Source organism: Carcharodon carcharias, chromosome 13, assembly GCF_017639515.1.
Source record: "Carcharodon carcharias isolate sCarCar2 chromosome 13, sCarCar2.pri, whole genome shotgun sequence".
In the NCBI taxonomy this organism is placed as follows: domain Eukaryota; kingdom Metazoa; phylum Chordata; class Chondrichthyes; order Lamniformes; family Lamnidae; genus Carcharodon; species Carcharodon carcharias.
Genome location: NC_054479.1, coordinates 81497059 through 81518205, shown reverse-complemented (window position 1 = coordinate 81518205; position 21147 = coordinate 81497059).

Sequence of the window (21147 nt, the reverse complement as noted above, 5' to 3'; positions counted from 1 at the left end):
GTGAGAGGGGGCATCTGCAGCTGATGCTGAAATGAACAACAAAGACAGTGGATCAGTTAGCATGCACAGAGTGACAAACTTCGTCCCTTATCCCTTGGCTCATTATGCGCTCAACCTTCCAGAACCAGAACCAATGGACACGTACATTGGTGGGGTGGCAAATAGTGATGAGGATAGCCTTACAATACAAGGGGATATAGATGGGCTGGTCAGATGTGCTAATGAATGCCAAATGGAATGTAATGTGGATAAGTGTGAGGTGATGCACTTGGGCAAAACAAACAAGGCACGGGAATACACGAGGAATGGTAGTACCGTGGGAAATGTTGAGGATCAGAGGGACCTTGGTGTGCATGTCGACTGGTCTCTTAAGGTAGCGGGACAGGTACATAAGGCGTTTAAGAAGGCATATGCCATACTTGCCTTTATTAGCCGAGGCATAGAATATAGGACCAGGGAGGTAATGTTCCAACTGCAGAAAACATTGCTTAGGCCCCAGCTATAGTTCTGCGTGCAGTTCTGAAATGCGCTTTATGGAAGGGATGTGATTGCAGTGGAGAGAGTGCAGAAGACGTTTACCAGGATGTTGCCTGGCCTGGAGAGTTTCACTTATGAGGAGAGATAGCATAGACTGGGGTTATTTCCCCTGCAGCAGAGGAGATTGAGGGATAACATGATTGAGGTGTATAAACCTATGAGGGGCGTAGATAGGGTCGACAGAAAGGAACTTTTCCCTTTGGCAGATGGATCAGTAACCAGGTGGCATAGATTTAAGGTAAGGGGCATGAGGTTTACAGGGGATGTGATAAGCAACTTTTGCACACAGATTGTGTTGGGAATGTGGGACGCACAGCCTGAGAGGGTGGTAGACTCAGAAACCCTCCTAACATGTAATAAGTATTTGGATGTGCATTTGCAATGCCATGGCATATGAGGCTATGGACGTAGTGCTGGGAAATGGGATTAGAATAGTTAGGAACATGTTTGACGTGCGCATCTTCGAAGGGCCGAAGGATCTTTTTCTATGATCCACACCTCTGACTCTATCACTCTGTGACCGAGCAATGTTGCAACAATAACAAATCAAACAATCATCAGTGCTATGGATGTTGGGAGGACATTGCAGATCTCACTGTTGGCCTCAAAGACCTGGCCACTCCACCCAGCCTCACCGACAGCAGTTGACCTAGGCACTTGGCACCTCTTAAGCTCAAGGGCCTCCGGCTCGAAGTGGCTTAATATGAGGAGGTGAGCCTTGGCACCTCCAGTTCTCGCACATTCCGATGAGCTCTTATGAGCATTCTTCTCCTGAGAAAGAGAGAACACAATCCATTGTGGCAAATTGCACATGGACTCTGCACGCGCACGCTGCACCCCAACCACAGTGGGCCATATCAGGCCTCCAGTGCTTCCTCTCCCCACTACTGCTGATCATTCACACACAAAGATAGTACACCTGCTGCCAACGCCACCCCCCAACGGTCTTGGACACATGCTGCGTACATCACTTTAGTCATGTGCGACTAAGACATGTTACGGGGGAGAACTCATCTTCTCATGAACCACTCAGGCTGAGCTAAGCCGACCCCCTGTGGTGCGCCCTAGCATTGGCCATTGCAACCAGCCTATAGGAGGCTGCCAAGCCTTCTTTTAAACAGACTGCCGGGTTGCCATTGGACCCAGTGGTCTGTGCACGCCCGCCATCACCTGCACACTCCTGCTAACCACGGGAGTCGGCAAATATGCTGGGCGGGCCTTAATTGGCCTGTCCATGTAAAATGGCGGCATAGACCTGATCACGGGTGCCGATTGGGTCTCGGTCCACACCCGCACCCGCTCTCCCCCCCGCCGCGCAAAATGGAAAATTCTGCCACAGACTTTTATTGAATTTAAATTTCACCATCTGTCATGGTGGAATTCGAACCCCAGTCCCCAGACCAATACCCTGGGTCTCTGGAATACCACTCCAGTGAAAATACCACCATGCCACAGCCTTCCCCGAAGTTTTAATTGGCCTCCTAATTGTCGACTCTTGCCCATGCCCGCCAACCAAAAGATTGCGAGAGTGCATGATAACGTCAGGACACTCGCCCGATGCCATCACATGTTAATTTACGTTCAATTAGGTCGGGCGCACACCCACTCGCCAAATCTAAAATCCTGCCCATTGTGTTTATTTTTCCCAATGATTACCGGTAAAATTGGTACTATGATAAATTTTTATGATCAGGGAGGTAAAGTCCAATGACAGTGAAACAATGGCAATTTACATTCAAAGGGGAAAATATGTATCAAGGAGAGAAGGCTGTGTGTAAAGGCAGGCATTTCAAGATCTAACAAGTGTGAAAAGCCTTCAACGTCTATGCCTCAAGCTGCTGTCTACACCGAACTGAAGCAAAGAAACCTCACTTTGAATTGGATTGTTCACGGGTATCATGTTTCTTTGCCTGCGTCTTTTAAAATCTGTGTTTCTTACTGATGCCTTAATGAAAGTGTAACTGGGAGTTGGATTAATTAGGGGATTTAGAAGTTATTGTAGTAGTAATTTGTAGATATATGTAAGTGCTTAAAATCATTTCTCTTATTAATAAATGTTTAACCTAGTTTTGTAAAAACCTATAATGTGAAGTGGTCTTTTTGCTACTGAATTCAAAGCCCACATCACGAAACGTGGAAATTGCAAAAAAATAGTTGTAGCCGTTGTCTCAAGTTTCCCTCTGGGATTTGAACAACTCAGCATTTACCATTGGCTGTGCCATAACACAGCCTCAAAGAGACCAAACAGAATGGCCCAGTTCCAACAACATGGGCAAGGCAATCTTGTAATTGAGTGCAAGACTCCCAAATATCACCCTTCAAATTCAGCTCAGCAAAATAGGGGCCGCAATTCACCAAAACATGACAGCAATGACTTCCTGGTCAAGACCTAGCCCACACTGGAATTTAGGAAACAAGTCATTCTTTAGGCATGGGTAGATGTTAATGTTTAAATGAATGCATGCTCCACTGGCCACCTAAAAAACACCTCAAGCAGCAGCTCAGGCACAAATCGAGTGCCGTCCACCACATGTTTGTCTGTCATTGTTACGCCATTTTATTACACTTGGTTCATGCCTGAGGTACAGGTGCAACAATGGGAAATTTAGAATCTGGAAATGAATCCATAGATGATCAAAATCAAAGTACTCACAGCTACATTCAATTCTTTTAAATCATTATCCATTTAAGCAAAGGGGTATTTAAAAAAAAATAGGCTGAGCTTTTCTTTTATAAAATATCAATTTGTGATTCGTGTTTAGGAAAATAAAAATTCTCCTCCCATTATGTTATTGACCATTAATCACAAAATACACTGTCATATTAATCAGATGTAATTTGCCAACCTATAAAATTCAATATAAGTTGACAAGTTTAAAATGTTTTTACCTATTTTTACAGGAGATGGTCCTGCAGTTATGCAGAGAAATAAAAGAATTGTTTCTTCTTGGATCAGACACGAAGCCTGAGACGGAGGTAAAGTCGCCAAAAAGCATTAGTACTTTATTTGTTTCTTTACCGGTGATTATTTCAAGAATTCATATTGAGGTCTGGCCAATGTTTTTCTGTTTCATAGAAAATGGTGGCTTACCTGATGGTTCAATGAACTTATCCAACGAGAATGCCGAGCCACATTAGACCAAATGGCTCCCAGCTGCAGCCTTAGGTTATACTGAATTACAATTAATCATCAACTCATCTGGAGCATCAGTTGGGATGCTATAGTTGGCTTCAAACATGGGGAGGGAAAAATCACCCAGAACTCTGTTATCCCAAGGACCAATCTAGTGAATCTTTGCTGTATTACCTCCATTTCAAGTATATCCTTTCTTAATTTTGGGAACCTAAATTGTGCACAGTATTCCAGGTGTGGCCTCACTAAAGCCCTGGACAACTGTAACAAGACTTCTTTATTCCTGTACTCCAATTCCTTTGCAATAAAGACCAACATTTCCATTTGCCTTCCTAATTGCTTACCGTATCTGCATGCTTCCTTGTCCTAGCGCACCTAGAGTCTCCCTGAACACGAATAAGTTTCACAACTATTCTTATATTGAGAGGCTGAGTAAATTAGTCCTATATTCTCTGGAGTTTAGAAAAAAGTGAGGTGATATTACTGAAACATACAAGATACTGAAGGGGCTTGACAGGGTAGACACTGAGGTTGTTTCCACTGGTCAGGGAATCTAAACCGTTGAGGGCACAGTTTCAGGATAAAAGGTTGATTATTTAGGATTGAGATGAGGAGAAATTTCTTCACTTGTGAATCTTTGGAACTCTTTACCTCAGAGGGCTATGAGTGCTTCATTGTTGAAGATATTTAAGGCTGGGATAGACGGATTTTTGATCTCTCAAAAAATCAGCACATGGGGAGCGGACAGAAAAGAAGTGGAATGCAAGCCTAAGATCGGCTATGATCATGTTGAATGGTAAAGTAGGCTCAAAGGGCCATATTGCCTTCTCCTGCTCCTGTCTCTTTTGTTCTCTTGTGTTCTTCTGTGTCCCAATGGGGAAGAGGGGCAGAGCGATCTAGGGGTACAGATACACAGATCACTACAAGTACTGGTGTAGGTTAATGAGATGATTTAAAAAAAACAACAAAGCACTGGGATTCATTTCCAGAGGAATAAAACTGAAAAGCAGAGAATTTGTGTTAAACTTGTACAGAATCTTGGTTAGTTCATACTTGGATACTGTGAACAGTTCTGGCCTCATGTTATAAAAAAGGATAGAGGCATTAGAGAAGGTGGAAAAAAGATTTATTAGATTAATACTAGAAATGTGAGATTATACCTATCAGGAGAGGTTAAACACAAAAGACTTAGGGGTGATCTGATAGACAGATCTAAAATCATTGACAAGAGCTAATAAATCCAATAGGGGATTCAGGATTAGCTACTTTACCCAGAGAGTGGTCAGAATGTGAAGATTACAACCACAAAAAATATTTTGAGATGAATCGCATCAAAGTGCATTTAAGGGGAAACGGGATAAACTCATGAGGGAAAAAGGAACAGTAGACTATGTTGATGGGTTAGATGAAGAAGAGTGAAAGGAGGCTCACATGAAGCATAAAAATGAGTATGGACAATTTAGACTGATGGACTGGGTTAGAATCCACATCGAGAGTGATGACTGTTACTCACAATAAGAGGTTGTAGTAGAGGAATTAGTCCAGGCTGGGCTTTTGGTTCAAGCTGGTTTGTTTTCAAGACAGTTCCTCAGTGCTACTGACTTCAAGTAGCTTCCACCTAATGTGTTCCAGTTGTATCTTATTTTCTGTTTAGATGGGATAATCAATGGCCATCATCTGTTTAACTAGCAATTGTCTTCAGAGTGCGGGCTGTCCGGGGAGGAAGAGTGCGGGCTGTCCGGGGAGGAAGAGTGCGGGCTGTCCGGGGAGGAAGAGTGCGGGCTGTCCGGGGAGGAAGAGTGCGGGCTGTCCGGGGAGGAAGAGTGCGGGCTGTCCGGGGAGGAAGAGTGCGGGCTGTCCGGGGAGGAAGAGTGCGGGCTGTCCGGGGAGGAAGAGTGCGGGCTGTCCGGGGAGGAAGAGTGCGGGCTGTCCGGGGAGGAAGAGTGCGGGCTGTCCGGGGAGGAAGAGTGCGGGCTGTCCGGGGAGGGGGGGTGCGGGGGGTCCGGGGAGGGAGGGTGCGGGCTGTCCGGGGAGGGGGGTGCGGGGGGTCCGGGGAGGAAGGGTGCGGGCTGTCCGGGGAGGAAGGGTGCGGGCTGTCCGGGGAGGGAGGGTGCGGGATGTCCGGGGAGGAAGGGTGCGGGCTGTCCGGGGAGGAAGGGTGCGGGCTGTCCGGGGAGGAAGGGTGCGGGCTGTCCGGGGAGGGAGGGTGCAGGCTGTCCGGGGAGGGAGGTGCGGGGGGTCCGGGGAGGGAGAGTGTGGGATGTCCGGGGAGGAAGTGTGCGGGCTGTCCGGGGAGGAAGAGTGCGGGCTGTCCGGGGAGGGAGCGTGCGGGCTGTCCGGGGAGGGAGAGTGCAGGCTGTCCGGGGAGGGAGAGTGCAGGCTGTCCGGGGAGGGGGAGTGTGTGATGTCCAGGGTGGGAGATTGCGGACTGTCTAAGTAGGGAGAGTGCGGGCTGTCCGGTTAGGGAGACTGCAGGCTGTCCGAGGAGCGAGAGTACGGGCTGTCCAGGGTGAGAGAGAGCATGCTGTACAGGGAGGGAGAGTGTGGGCTGTCTGGGGTGGGAGAGTGCGGTCTGTCCGGGGAGGGAGCGTGCGGTCTGTCCGGGGAGGGAGAGTGCAGGCTGTCCGGGGAGGGGGAGTGCGGGCTCTCCGGGGTGGGAGAGTGTGGGCTGTCCAGGGCGGGGGAGTGTGTGATGTCCAGGGTGGGAGATTGCGGACTGTCTAAGTAGGGAGAGTGCGGGCTGTCCGGTTAGGGAGACTGCAGGCTGTCCGAGGAGCGAGAGTACGGGCTGTCCAGGGTGAGAGAGAGCATGCTGTACAGGGAGGGAGAGTGTGGGCTGTCTGGGGTGGGAGAGTGCGGTCTGTCCGGGGTGGCGAGTGCGGGCTTTCCGGGGAGGGAGGGTCCGGGATGTCCGGGATATAGAGTGTGAGCTCCCTGCGGAGGGAGTGCGTGGGGTTTCCGTGGTGGGAGAGTGCAGGATGTGCGGGATGTGGGAGTTCGTGATGTCCGGGGAGGGGAAATGTTGGGTGCAGGGGAGGGAGAGTGCGGGCTGTCCGGGGAGGGAGAGTGCGGGATGTCCGGGGTGGTCGACTTCGGGCTGTCCGGGTTGGTAGAGTGCAGGCGGTCTGGGGCGGGAGAGTCTGAGCTGTCCGGGGTGGGAGAGTGTGGGCTGTCCGGGAACGGAGAGTGCGGTCTGTCCGGGGCGGTAGAGTGCGGTCTGTCCGGGCGGTAGAGTGCGGTCTGTCCGGGAACGGAGAGTGCGGTCTGTCCGTGGTGATAGAGTGCGGTCTGTCCGTGGTGATAGAGTGCGGTCTGTCCGTGGTGATAGAGTGCGGTCTGTCCGTGGTGATAGAGTGCGGTCTGTCCGTGGTGATAGAGTGCGGTCTGTCCGTGGTGATAGAGTGCGGTCTGTCCGTGGTGATAGAGTGCGGTCTGTCCGTGGTGATAGAGTGCGGTCTGTCCGTGGTGATAGAGTGCGGTCTGTCCGTGGTGATAGAGTGCGGTCTGTCCGTGGTGATAGAGTGCGGTCTGTCCGTGGTGATAGAGTGCGGTCTGTCCGTGGTGATAGAGTGCGGTCTGTCCGTGGTGATAGAGTGCGGTCTGTCCGTGGTGATAGAGTGCGGTCTGTCCGTGGTGATAGAGTGCGGTCTGTCCGTGGTGATAGAGTGCGGTCTGTCCGTGGTGATAGAGTGCGGTCTGTCCGTGGTGATAGAGTGCGGTCTGTCCGTGGTGATAGAGTGCGGTCTGTCCGTGGTGATAGAGTGCGGTCTGTCCGTGGTGATAGAGTGCGGTCTGTCCGTGGTGATAGAGTGCGGTCTGTCCGTGGTGATAGAGTGCGGTCTGTCCGTGGTGATAGAGTGCGGTCTGTCCGTGGTGATAGAGTGCGGTCTGTCCGTGGTGATAGAGTGCGGTCTGTCCGTGGTGATAGAGTGCGGTCTGTCCGTGGTGATAGAGTGCGGTCTGTCCGTGGTGATAGAGTGCGGTCTGTCCGTGGTGATAGAGTGCGGTCTGTCCGTGGCGATAGAGTGCGGTCTGTCCGTGGCGATAGAGTGCGGTCTGTCCGTGGCGATAGAGTGCGGTCTGTCCGTGGCGATAGAGTGCGGTCTGTCCGTGGCGGTAGAGTGCGGTCTGTCCGGGGCGGTAGAGTGCGGTCTGTCCGGGGCGGTAGAGTGCGGGCTGTCCGGGGTGGGATTGTGCGGGCTGCCCGGGGTGGTAGAGTGCGGGCTGTCCTGGGTGGTAGAGTGCGGGCTGTCCTGGGCGGTAGAGTGCGGGCTGTCCGGGGTGGGATTGTGCGGGCTGCCCGGGGTGGTAGAGTGCGGGCTGTCCTGGGTGGTAGAGTGCGGGCTGTCCTGGGTGGTAGAGTGCGGGCTGTCCTGGGTGGTAGAGTGCGGGCTGTCCTGGGTGGTAGAGTGCGGGCTGTCCTGGGTGGTAGAGTGCGGGCTGTCCTGGGTGGTAGAGTGCGGGCTGTCCTGGGTGGTAGAGTGCGGGCTGTCCTGGGTGGTAGAGTGCGGGCTGTCCTGGGTGGTAGAGTGCGGGCTGTCCTGGGTGGTAGAGTGCGGGCTGTCCTGGGTGGTAGAGTGCGGGCTGTCCTGGGTGGTAGAGTGCGGGCTGTCCTGGGTGGTAGAGTGCGGGCTGTCCTGGGTGGTAGAGTGCGGGCTGTCCTGGGTGGTAGAGTGCGGGCTGTCCTGGGTGGTAGAGTGCGGGCTGTCCGGGGTGGTAGAGTGCGGGCTGTCCGGGGTGGTAGAGTGCGGGCTGTCCGGGGTGGTAGAGTGCGGGCTGTCCGGGGTGGTAGAGTGCGGGCTGTCCGGGGTGGTAGAGTGCGGGCTGTCCGGGGTGGTAGAGTGCGGGCTGTCCGGGGTGGTAGAGTGCGGGCTGTCCGGGGTGGTAGAGTGCGGGCTGTCCGGGGTGGTAGAGTGCGGGCTGTCCGGGGTGGTAGAGTGCGGGCTGTCCGGGGTGGTAGAGTGCGGGCTGTCCGGGGTGGTAGAGTGCGGGCTGTCCGGGGTGGTAGAGTGCGGGCTGTCCGGGGTGGTAGAGTGCGGGCTGTCCGGGGTGGTAGAGTGCGGGCTGTCCGGGGTGGTAGAGTGCGGGCTGTCCGGGGTGGTAGAGTGCGGGCTGTCCGGGGTGGTAGAGTGCGGGCTGTCCGGGGTGGTAGAGTGCGGGCTGTCCGGGGTGGTAGAGTGCGGGCTGTCCGGGGTGCTAGAGTGCGGGCTGTCCGGGGTGGTAGAGTGCGGGCTGTCCGGGGTGGTAGAGTGCGGGCTGTCCGGGGTGGTAGAGTGCGGGCTGTCCGGGGTGGTAGAGTGCGGGCTGTCCGGGGTGGTAGAGTGCGGGCTGTCCGGGGTGGTAGAGTGCGGGCTGTCCGGGGTGGTAGAGTGCGGGCTGTCCGGGGTGGTAGAGTGCGGGCTGTCCGGGGTGGTAGAGTGCGGGCTGTCCGGGGTGGTAGAGTGCGGGCTGTCCGGGGTGGTAGAGTGCGGGCTGTCCGGGGTGGTAGAGTGCGGGCTGTCCGGGGTGGTAGAGTGCGGGCTGTCCGGGGTGGTAGAGTGCGGGCTGTCCGGGGTGGTAGAGTGCGGGCTGTCCGGGGTGGTAGAGTGCGGGCTGTCCGGGGTGGTAGAGTGCGGTCTGTCCGGGAACGGAGAGTGCGGTCTGTCCGTGGCGATAGAGTGCGGTCTGTCCGTGGCGATAGAGTGCGGTCTGTCCGTGGCGATAGAGTGCGGTCTGTCCGTGGCGATAGAGTGCGGTCTGTCCGTGGCGATAGAGTGCGGTCTGTCCGTGGCGATAGAGTGCGGTCTGTCCGTGGCGATAGAGTGCGGTCTGTCCGTGGCGATAGAGTGCGGTCTGTCCGTGGCGATAGAGTGCGGTCTGTCCGTGGCGATAGAGTGCGGTCTGTCCGTGGCGATAGAGTGCGGTCTGTCCGTGGCGATAGAGTGCGGTCTGTCCGTGGCGGTAGAGTGCGGTCTGTCCGTGGCGGTAGAGTGCGGTCTGTCCGTGGCGGTAGAGTGCGGTCTGTCCGTGGCGGTAGAGTGCGGTCTGTCCGTGGCGGTAGAGTGCGGTCTGTCCGTGGCGGTAGAGTGCGGTCTGTCCGTGGCGGTAGAGTGCGGTCTGTCCGTGGCGGTAGAGTGCGGTCTGTCCGTGGCGGTAGAGTGCGGTCTGTCCGTGGCGGTAGAGTGCGGTCTGTCCGTGGCGGTAGAGTGCGGTCTGTCCGTGGCGGTAGAGTGCGGTCTGTCCGTGGCGGTAGAGTGCGGTCTGTCCGTGGCGGTAGAGTGCGGTCTGTCCGTGGCGGTAGAGTGCGGTCTGTCCGTGGCGGTAGAGTGCGGTCTGTCCGTGGCGGTAGAGTGCGGTCTGTCCGTGGCGGTAGAGTGCGGTCTGTCCGTGGCGGTAGAGTGCGGTCTGTCCGTGGCGGTAGAGTGCGGTCTGTCCGTGGCGGTAGAGTGCGGTCTGTCCGTGGCGGTAGAGTGCGGTCTGTCCGTGGCGGTAGAGTGCGGTCTGTCCGTGGCGGTAGAGTGCGGTCTGTCCGTGGCGGTAGAGTGCGGTCTGTCCGTGGCGGTAGAGTGCGGTCTGTCCGTGGCGGTAGAGTGCGGTCTGTCCGTGGCGGTAGAGTGCGGTCTGTCCGGGGCGGTAGAGTGCGGGCTGTCCGGGGCGGTAGAGTGCGGGCTGTCCGGGGCGGTAGAGTGCGGGCTGTCCGGGGCGGTAGAGTGCGGGCTGTCCGGGGCGGTAGAGTGCGGGCTGTCCGGGGCGGTAGAGTGCGGGCTGTCCGGGGCGGTAGAGTGCGGGCTGTCCGGGGCGGTAGAGTGCGGGCTGTCCGGGGCGGTAGAGTGCGGGCTGTCCGGGGCGGTAGAGTGCGGGCTGTCCGGGGCGGTAGAGTGCGGGCTGTCCGGGGCGGTAGAGTGCGGGCTGTCCGGGGCGGTAGAGTGCGGGCTGTCCGGGGCGGTAGAGTGCGGGCTGTCCGGGGCGGTAGAGTGCGGGCTGTCCGGGGCGGTAGAGTGCGGGCTGTCCGGGGCGGTAGAGTGCGGGCTGTCCGGGGCGGTAGAGTGCGGGCTGTCCGGGGCGGTAGAGTGCGGGCTGTCCGGGGCGGTAGAGTGCGGGCTGTCCGGGGCGGTAGAGTGCGGGCTGTCCGGTGAGGGAGAGTGCGGGCTGTCCGTGTTGGGAGAGTGCGGGCTGTCCGTGTTGGGAGAGTGCGGGATGTCCGGGGTGGGAGAGTGCGGGTTGTTCGTGGTGGGAGAGTGCGGGCTGTCCGGGGTGGGAGAGTGCGGGTTGTCCGTGTTGGGAGAGTGCGGGTTGTTCGCGGTGGGAGAGGGCGGGATGTTCGCGAAGAGGGACTGCGTGACGTCCGGTGAGGGGGAGTGTTGGGTGTCCGGGGTGAGATAGTTCGGGCTGTCCAGGGTGGGAGAGTGCATGATGTCCAGGGTGGGAGAGTGCGGGATGTCCGGGGTGTGAGTGTGCGGGATGTCCGGGGAGGCAGAGTGCTGACTGTCCCGGGGGGTAGAGTGCAGGATGTCCGGGATAAAGAGTGCGGGCTGTCCGGGGAGAGATGTTGCGGGCTGTCCGGGGTGGGAGAGTGCGGGCTATCTGGGGTGGGAGAGTGCGGGCTATCCGGGGTGGGAGAGTGCGGGCTGTCCGGGTTGGGAGAGTGCGGGCTGTCCGGGCAGGGGGAGTGTGTGATATCCGGGGTAGAAGAGTGCGGGCTGTCCGGGGGTAGAAGAGTGCGGGCTCTCCGGGGAGGGGGTCTGTGTGATGCCTGGAGAGGGAGAGAGCGGACTGTCTAAGTAGGGAGAGTGCCGGCTGTCCGGGTAGGAGAGTGGGCGCTGCCCGTGGTGGGAGACTGCGGGCTGTCCGGGGAGTGAGAGTGCGGGCCGTCCGGGGAGGGACGGTGCGGGATGTCCGGGATCGAGAGTGTGGGCTGTCCGCGGAGGGAGTGTGCGGGTTGTCCGGGTTGTGAGTGTGCGGGCTGTCGGGGGAGGGAGAGTGCGGGCTGTCCGGGGACGGAGAGTGCGGGTTGTCCGTGGATGGAGAGCGCGGGCTGTCCGGGGACGGAGAGGTTGGGCTGTCCGGGGTGGTAGCGTGCTGGTTGTCCGGGGAGGGAGAGAGCGGGCTGTCCAGGATAGAGAGTGCGGGATGTCTGGGGAGGGTGTGTACGGCTGTCCAGGGAGGGAGAGTGCGGTCTGTCCGAGGTGGTAGAGTGCGGGCTGTCCGGGGTGGGAGAGTGCGGGCTGTCCGGGGTGGGAGAGTGCGGGCTGTCCGGGGTGGGAGAGTGCGGGCTGTCCGGGGTGGGAGAGTGCGGGCTGTCCGGGGTGGGAGAGTGCGGGCTGTCCGGGGTGGGAGAGTGCGGGCTGTCCGGGATTGGAGAGTGCGGGCTGTCCGGGATTGGAGAGTGCGGGCTGTCCGGGGAGGAAGAGTGCGGGCTGTCCGGGGAGGAAGAGTGCGGGCTGTCCGGGGAGGAAGAGTGCGGGTTGTCCGGGGAGGAAGAGTGCGGGCTGTCCGGGGAGGAAGAGTGCGGGCTGTCCGGGGAGGAAGAGTGCGGGCTGTCCGGGGAGGAAGAGTGCGGGCTGTCCGGGGAGGAAGAGTGCGGGCTGTCCGGGGAGGAAGAGTGCGTGCAGTCCGGGGAGGAAGAGTGCGGGCTGTCCGGGGAGGAAGAGTGCGGGCTGTCCGGGGAGGAAGAGTGCGGGCTGTCCGGGGAGGAAGAGTGCGGGCTGTCCGGGGAGGAAGAGTGCGGGCTGTCCGGGGAGGAAGAGTGCGGGCTGTCCGGGGAGGAAGAGTGCGGGCTGTCCGGGGAGGAAGAGTGCGGGCTGTCCGGGGAGGAAGAGTGCGGGCTGTCCGGGGAGGAAGAGTGCGGGCTGTCCGGGGAGGAAGAGTGCGGGCTGTCCGGGGAGGAAGAGTGCGGGCTGTCCGGGGAGGAAGAGTGCGGGCTGTCCGGGGAGGAAGAGTGCGGGCTGTCCGGGGAGGAAGAGTGCGGGCTGTCCGGGGAGGAAGAGTGCGGGCTGTCCGGGGAGGAAGAGTGCGGGCTGTCCGGGGAGGAAGAGTGCGGGCTGTCCGGGGAGGAAGAGTGCGGGCTGTCCGGGGAGGAAGAGTGCGGGCTGTCCGGGGAGGAAGAGTGCGGGCTGTCCGGGGAGGAAGAGTGCGGGCTGTCCGGGGAGGAAGAGTGCGGGCTGTCCGGGGAGGGGGGTTGCGGGGAGTCCGGGGAGGGAGAGTGTGGGATCTGGGGAGGAAGTGTGCGGGCTGTCCGGGGAGGAAGGGTGCGGGCTGTCCGGGGAGGGAGGGTGCGGGCAGTCCGGGGAGGGAGGGTGCGGGCTGTCCGGGGAGGGGGGTGCGGGGGGTCCGGGGAGAAAGGGTGCGGGCTGTCCGGGGAGGGAGGGTGCGGGCTGTCCGGGGAGGGAGGGTGCGGGCTGTCCGGGGAGGGAGGGTGCGGGCTGTCCGGGGAGGGAGGGTGCGGGCAGTCCGGGGAGGGAGGGTGCGGGCTGTCCGGGGAGGGGGGTGCGGGGGGTCCGGGGAGGAAGGGTGCGGGCTGTCCGGGGATGACGGCTGCGGGCTGTCCGGGGAGGGAGGGTGCGGGATGTCCGGGGAGGAAGGGTGCGGGCTGTCCGGGGAGGGGGGTTTGGGGGGTCCGGGGAGGGAGAGTGCAGGCTGTCCGGGGAGGGGGAGTGCGGGCTCTCCGGGGTGGGAGAGTGTGGGCTGTCCAGGGCGGGGGAGTGTGTGATGTCCAGGGTGGGAGATTGCGGACTGTCTAAGTAGGGAGAGTGCGGGCTGTCCGGTTAGGGAGACTGCAGGCTGTCCGAGGAGCGAGAGTACGGGCTGTCCAGGGTGAGAGAGAGCATGCTGTACAGGGAGGGAGAGTGTGGGCTGTCTGGGGTGGGAGCGTGCGGTCTGTCCGGGAAGGGAGCGTGCGGGCTGTCCGGGGAGGCAGAGTGCAGGCTGTCCGGGGAGGGGGAGTGCAGGCTGTCCGGGGAGGGGGAGTGCGGGCTCTCCGGGGTGGCGAGTGCGGGCTTTCCGGGGAGGGAGGGTCCGGGATGTCCGGGGTATAGAGTGTGAGCTCCCTGCGGAGGGAGTGCGTGGGGTTTCCGTGGTGGGAGAGTGCAGGATGTGCGGGATGTGGGAGTTCGTGATGTCCGGGGAGGGGAAATGTTGGGTGCTGGGGAGGGAGAGTGCGGTCTGTCCGGGGTGGGAGTGTGCGGGCTGCCCGGGGTGGTAGAGTGCGGGCTGCCCGGGGTGGTAGAGTGCGGGCTGTCCTGGGTGGTAGAGTGCGGGCTGTCCGGGGTGGTAGAGTGCGGGCTGTCCGGGGTGGTAGAGTGCGGGCTGTCCGGGGTGGTAGAGTGCGGGCTGTCCGGGGTGGTAGAGTGCGGGCTGTCCGGGGTGGTAGAGTGCGGGCTGTCCGGGGAGGGAGGGTCCGGGATGTCCGGGGTATAGAGTGAGAGCTCCCTGCGGAGGGAGTGCGTGGGGTTTCCGTGGTGGGAGAGTGCAGGATGTGCGGGATGTGGGAGTTCGTGATGTCCGGGTGGGGAAATGTTGGGTGCTGGGGAGGGAGAGTGCGGTCTGTCCGGGGTGGGAGTGTGCGGGCTGCCCGGGGTGGTAGAGTGCGGGCTGTCCGGGGTGGTAGAGTGCGGGCTGTCCGGGGTGGTAGAGTGCGGGCTGTCCGGGGTGGTAGAGTGCGGGCTGTCCGGGGTGGTAGAGTGCGGGCTGTCCGGGGTGGTAGAGTGCGGGCTGTCCGGGGTGGTAGAGTGCGGGCTGTCCGGGGTGGTAGAGTGCGGGCTGTCCGGGGTGGTAGAGTGCGGGCTGTCCGGGGTGGTAGAGTGCGGGCTGTCCGGGGTGGTAGAGTGCGGGCTGTCCGGGGTGGTAGAGTGCGGGCTGTCCGGGGTGGTAGAGTGCGGGCTGTCCGGGGTGGTAGAGTGCGGGCTGTCCGGGGTGGTAGAGTGCGGGCTGTCCGGGGTGGTAGAGTGCGGGCTGTCCGGGGTGGTAGAGTGCGGGCTGTCCGGGGTGGTAGAGTGCGGGCTGTCCGGGGTGGTAGAGTGCGGGCTGTCCGGGGTGGTAGAGTGCGGGCTGTCCGGGGTGGTAGAGTGCGGGCTGTCGGGGTGGTAGAGTGCGGGCTGTCCGGGGTGGTAGAGTGCGGGCTGTCCGGGGTGGTAGAGTGCGGGCTGTCCGGGGTGGTAGAGTGCGGGCTGTCCGGGGTGGTAGAGTGCGGGCTGTCCGGGGTGGTAGAGTGCGGGCTGTCCGGGGTGGTAGAGTGCGGGCTGTCCGGGGTGGTAGAGTGCGGGCTGTCCGGGGTGGTAGAGTGCGGGCTGTCCGGGGTGGTAGAGTGCGGGCTGTCCGGGGTGGTAGAGTGCGGGCTGTCCGGGGTGGTAGAGTGCGGGCTGTCCGGGGTGGTAGAGTGCGGGCTGTCCGGGGTGGTAGAGTGCGGGCTGTCCGGGGTGGTAGAGTGCGGGCTGTCCGGGGTGGTAGAGTGCGGGCTGTCCGGGGTGGTAGAGTGCGGGCTGTCCGGGGTGGTAGAGTGCGGGCTGTCCGGGGTGGTAGAGTGCGGGCTGTCCGGGGTGGTAGAGTGCGGGCTGTCCGGGGTGGTAGAGTGCGGGCTGTCCGGGGTGGTAGAGTGCGGGCTGTCCGGGGTGGTAGAGTGCGGGCTGTCCGGGGTGGTAGAGTGCGGGCTGTCCGGGGTGGTAGAGTGCGGGCTGTCCGGGGTGGTAGAGTGCGGGCTGTCCGGGGTGGTAGAGTGCGGGCTGTCCGGGGTGGTAGAGTGCGGGCTGTCCGGGGTGGCAGAGTGCGGGCTGTCCGGGGTGGCAGAGTGCGGGCTGTCCGGGGTGGCAGAGTGCGGGCTGTCCGGGGTGGTAGAGTGCGGGCTGTCCGGGGTGGTAGAGTGCGGGCTGTCCGGGGTGGTAGAGTGCGGGCTGTCCGGGGTGGTAGAGTGCGGGCTGTCCGGGGTGGTAGAGTGCGGGCTGTCCGGGGTGGTAGAGTGCGGGCTGTCCGGGGTGGTAGAGTGCGGGCTGTCCGGGGTGGTAGAGTGCGGGCTGTCCGGGGTGGTAGAGTGCGGGCTGTCCGGGGTGGTAGAGTGCGGGCTGTCCGGGGTGGTAGAGTGCGGGCTGTCCGGGGTGGTAGAGTGCGGGCTGTCCGGGGTGGCAGAGTGCGGGCTGTCCGGGGTGGCAGAGTGCGGGCTGTCCGGGGTGGCAGAGTGCGGGCTGTCCGGGGTGGCAGAGTGCGGGCTGTCCGGGGTGGCAGAGTGCGGGCTGTCCGGGGTGGCAGAGTGCGGGCTGTCCGGGGTGGTAGAGTGCGGGCTGTCCGGGGTGGTAGAGTGCGGGCTGTCCGGGGTGGTAGAGTGCGGGCTGTCCGGGGTGGTAGAGTGCGGGCTGTCCGGGGTGGTAGAGTGCGGGCTGTCCGGGGTGGTAGAGTGCGGGCTGTCCGGGGTGGTAGAGTGCGGGCTGTCCGGGGTGGTAGAGTGCGGGCTGTCCGGGGTGGTTGAGTGCGGGCTGTCCGGGGTGGTAGAGTGCGGGCTGTCCGGGTTGGTAGAGTGCGGGCTGTCCGGGGTGGTAGAGTGCGGGCTGTCCGGGGTGGTAGAGTGCGGGCTGTCCGGGGTGGTAGAGTGCGGGCTGTCCGGGGTGGTAGAGTGCGGGCTGTCCGGGGTGGTAGAGTGCGGGCTGTCCGGGGTGGTAGAGTGCGGGCTGTCCGGGGTGGTAGAGTGCGGGCTGTCCGGGGTGGTAGAGTGCGGGCTGTCCGGGGTGGTAGAGTGCGGGCTGTCCGGGGTGGTAGAGTGCGGGCTGTCCGGGGTGGTAGAGTGCCGGCTGTCCGGGGTGGCAGAGTGCCGGCTGTCCGGGGTGGCAGAGTGCCGGCTGTCCGGGGTGGCAGAGTGCCGGCTGTCCGGGGGTGGCAGAGTGCCGGCTGTCCGGGGTGGCAGAGTGCCGGCTGTCCGGGGTGGCAGAGTGCCGGCTGTCCGGGGTGGCAGAGTGCCGGCTGTCCGGGGTGGCAGAGTGCCGGCTGTCCGGGGTGGCAGAGTGCCGGCTGTCCGGGGTGGCAGAGTGCCGGCTGTCCGGGGTGGCAGAGTGCCGGCTGTCCGGGGTGGCAGAGTGCCGGCTGTCCGGGGTGGCAGAGTGCCGGCTGTCCGGGGTGGCAGAGTGCCGGCTGTCCGGGGTGGCAGAGTGCCGGCTGTCCGGGGTGGCAGAGTGCCGGCTGTCCGGGGTGGCAGATTGCCGGCTGTCCGGGGTGGCAGAGTGCCGGCTGTCCGGGGTGGCAGAGTGCCGGCTGTCCGGGGTGGCAGAGTGCCGGCTGTCCGGGGTGGCAGAGTGCCGGCTGTCCGGGGTGGCAGAGTGCCGGCTGTCCGGGTTGGCAGAGTGCGGGCTGTCCGGGTTGGCAGAGTGCGGGCTGTCCGGGGCGGTAGAGTGCGGGCTGTCCGGGGCGGTAGAGTGCGGGCTGTCCGGGGCGGTAGAGTGCGGGCTGTCCGGGGCGGTAGAGTGCGGGCTGTCCGGGGCGGTAGAGTGCGGGCTGTCCGGGGCGGTAGAGTGCGGGCTGTCCGGGGCGGTAGAGTGCGGGCTTCCGGGGCGGTAGAGTGCGGGCTGTCCGGGGAGGGAGAGTGCGGTATGTCCGGGGAGGGAGAGTGCGGGCTGTCCGGGGTGGGAGAGTGCGGGTTGTTCGTGTTGGGAGAGTGCGGGTTGTTCGTGTTGGGAGAGTGCGGGATGTCCGGGGTGGGAGAGTGCGGGTTGTTCGTGGTGGGAGAGTGCGGGCTGTCCGGGGTGGGAGAGTGCGGGTTGCTCGTGTTGGGAGAGTGCGGGATGTCCGGGGTGGGAGAGTGCGGGATGTCCGGGGTGGGAGAGTGCGGGATGTCCGGGGTGGGAGAGTGCGGGTTGTCCGGGGTGGGAGAGTGCGCGTTGTTCGTGGTGGGAGAGGGCGGGATGTGCGCGAAGAGGGACTGCGTGATGTCCGGGGAGGGGGAGTGTTGGGTGTCCGGGGTGAGATAGTTCGGGCTGTCCAGGGTGGGAGAGTGCATGATGTCCAGGGTGGGAGAGTGCGGGATGTCCGGGGTGTGAGCGTGAGGGATGTCCGGCGAGGCAGAGTGCTGACTGTCCCGGGGGGTAGAGTGCAGGATGTCCGGGATAAAGACTGCGGGCTGTCCGGGGAGAGATGTTGCGGGCTGTCCGGGGTGGGAGAGTGCGGGCTATCCGGGGTGGGAGAGTGCGGGGTATCCGGGGTGGGAGAATGCGGGCTGTCCGGGGTTGAAGAGTGCGGACTGTCCGTGTTGTGAGAGTGCGGACTGGCCGGGGATGGGGAGTGCGGGATGTCCGTGGAGGAAGAGTGCGGGATGTCCGTGGAGGAAGAGTGCGGGCTGTCCGGGGTGGTAGAGTGCGGGCTGTCCGGGGTGGTAGAGTGCGGGCTGTCCGGGGTGGCAGAGTGCGGGCTGTCCGGGGTGGCAGAGTGCGGGCTGTCCGGGGTGGCAGAGTGCGGGCTGTCCGGGGTGGCAGAGTGCGGGCTGTCCGGGGTGGCAGAGTGCGGGCTGTCCGGGGTGGCAGAGTGCGGGCTGTCCGGGGTGGCAGAGTGCGGGCTGTCCGGGGTGGCAGAGTGCGGGCTGTCCGGGGTGGCAGAGTGCGGGCTGTCCGGGGTGGCAGAGTGCGGGCTGTCCGGGGTGGCAGAGTGCGGGCTGTCCGGGGTGGCAGAGTGCGGGCTGTCCGGGGTGGCAGAGTGCGGGCTGTCCGGGGTGGCAGAGTGCGGGCTGTCCGGGGTGGCAGAGTGCGGGCTGTCCGGGGTGGCAGAGTGCGGGCTGTCCGGGGTGGCAGAGTGCGGGCTGTCCGGGGTGGCAGAGTGCGGGTTGTCCGGGTTGGCAGAGTGCCGGCTGTCCGGGTTGGCAGAGTGCGGCTGTCCGGGGCGGTAGAGTGCGGGCTGTCCGGGGCGGTAGAGTGCGGGCTGTCCGGGGCGGTAGAGTGCGGGCTTCCGGGGCGGTAGAGTGCGGGCTTCCGGGGCGGTAGAGTGCGGGCTGTCCGGGGCTGTAGAGTGCGGGCTGTCCGGGGAGGGAGAGTGCGGTATGTCCGGGGAGGGAGAGTGCGGGCTGTCCGGGGTGGGAGAGTGCGGGTTGTTCGTGTTGGGAGAGTGCGGGATGTCCGGGGTGGGAGAGTGCGGGTTGTTCGTGGTGGGAGAGTGCGGGCTGTCCGGGGTGGGAGAGTGCGGGTTGCTCGTGTTGGGAGAGTGCGGGATGTCCGGGGTGGGAGAGTGCGGGTTGTCCGGGGTGGGAGAGTGCGGGATGTCCGGGGTGGGAGAGTGCGGGTTGTCCGGGGTGGGAGAGTGCGCGTTGTTCGTGGTGGGAGAGGGCGGGATGTGCGCGAGGAGGGACTGCGTGATGTCCGGGGAGGGGGAGTGTTGGGTGTCCGGGGTGAGATAGTTCGGGCTGTCCAGGGTGGGAGAGTGCATGATGTCCAGGGTGGGAGAGTGCGGGATGTCCGGGGTGTGAGCGTGAGGGATGTCCGGCGAGGCAGAGTGCTGACTGTCCCGGGGGGTAGAGTGCAGGATGTCCGGGATAAAGAGTGCGGGCTGTCCGGGGAGAGATGTTGCGGGCTGTCCGGGGTGGGAGAGTGCGGGCTATCCGGGGTGGGAGAGTGCGGGGTATCCGGGGTGGGAGAATGCGGGCTGTCCGGGGTTGAAGAGTGCGGACTGTCCGTGTTGTGAGAGTGCGGACTGGCCGGGGATGGGGAGTGCGGGATGTCCGTGGAGGAAGAGTGCGGGCTGTCCGGGTATGATGAGTTCGGGTTGTCCGGGGTGGGAGAATGCGGGATTTCCGGGGTGGGAGAGAGCTACCTCTTCGGGGAGGGTGAGTGCGGGCTGACCGAGGAGGTAGCGTGCTGGTTGTCCGGGGAGGGAGAGTGTGGGCTGTCCGTGTAGGGAGAGTGCAAGGTGTCCGGGAAGGGATAGTACGTGCTCTCCGGGGAGGGAGTGTGCGGGCTGTCCGTGGAGGGAGAGTGCGGGCTGTCCTGGATAGAGAGTGCGGGATGTCTGGTGAGGGTGTGTACGGGCTGTCCAGCGAGGGAGAGTGAGGGTTGTCTGGGGTGGTAGAGTGCAGGCTCTCCTGGGAGGGGGAGTGCGGGCTGTCCGAGGAGGGGGAGTGCGGGCTCTCCGGGGTGGGAGAGTGCAGGATGTCCGGGATGGTAGAGTGTGGGCTCTCCCGGGAGGGGGAGTGCGGGCTGTCCGAGGAGGGGGAGTGCGGGCTGTCCGGGGTGGGAGAGTGCGGGCTGTCCGGGGTGGGAGAGTGCGGGCTGTCCGGGGTGGGAGAGTGCGGGCTGTCCGGGGTGGGAGATTGCGGGCTGTCCGGGGTGGGAGAGTGCGGGCTGTCCGGGGTGGGAGAGTGCGGGCTGTCCGGGGTGGGAGAGTGCGGGCTGTCCGGGATGGGAGAGTGCGGGCTGTCCGGGCAGGGGGAGTGTGTGATATCCGGGGTAGAAGAGTGCGGGCTGTCCGGGGGTAGAAGAGTGCGGGCTCTCTGGGGAGGGGGTCTGTGTGATGCCCGGAGAGGGAGAGAGCGGACTGTCTAAGTAGGGAGAGTGCCGGCTGTCCGGGTAGGAGAGTGGGCGCTGCCCGTGGTGGGAGACTGCGGGCTGTCCAGGGAGTGAGAGTGCGGGCCGTCCGGGGAGGGACGGTGCGGGATGTCCGGAATCGAGAGTGTGGGCTGTCCTCGGAGGGAGTGTGCGGGTTGTCCGGGGGAGGGAGAGTGCGGGCTCTCCGGGGATGGAGAGTGCGGGTTGTCCGTGGATGGAGAGCGCGGGCTGTCCGGGGACGGAGAGGTTGGGCTGTCCGGGGTGGAAGCGTGCTGGTTGTCCGGGGAGGGAGAGAGCGGGCTGTCCAGGATAGAGAGTGCGGGATGTCTGGGGAGGGTATGTACGGCTGTCCAGGGAGGGAGAGTGCGGTCTGTCCGAGGTGGTAGAGTGCGGGCTGTCCGGGGTGGGAGAGTGCGGGCTGTCCGGGGTGGGAGAGTGAGGGCTGTCCGGGGTGGGAGAGTGCGGGCTGTCCGGGGTGGGAGAGTGCGGGCTGTCCGGGGTGGGAGAGTGCGGGCTGTCCGGGGTGGGAGAGTGCGGGCTGTCCGGGGTGGGAGAGTGCGGGCTGTCCGGGGTGGGAGAGTGCGGCCTGTCCGGGGTGGGAGAGTGCGGGTTGTCCGGGGTGGGAGAGTGCGGGTTGTCCGGGGTGGGAGAGTGCGGGTTGTCCGGGGAGGGAGAGTGCGGGATGTCCGGGGAGCGAGCGTATGGGCTGTCCGGGGAGGCAGAGTGCGGGCTATCCCGGGAGGGAGTGTGCGGGATGTCCGGGGTGGGAAAGTGCGGGTTTTCCGGGTTGGTAAAGTGCGGGATGTCCGGGGTGGGATACTGCGGGCGGTCCGGGGAGGGAGAATGCCTGATGTCCGGGGAGGGAGAGTCGGTATGTCTGGGGAGGGAGAGTGAGGGCTGTCCGGGGTTGGAGAGTGAGGGCTGTATGGGGTTGGAGAGTGAGGGCTGTCCGGGGTTGGAGAGTGAGGGCTGTCCGGGGTTGGAGAGTGAGGGCTGTCC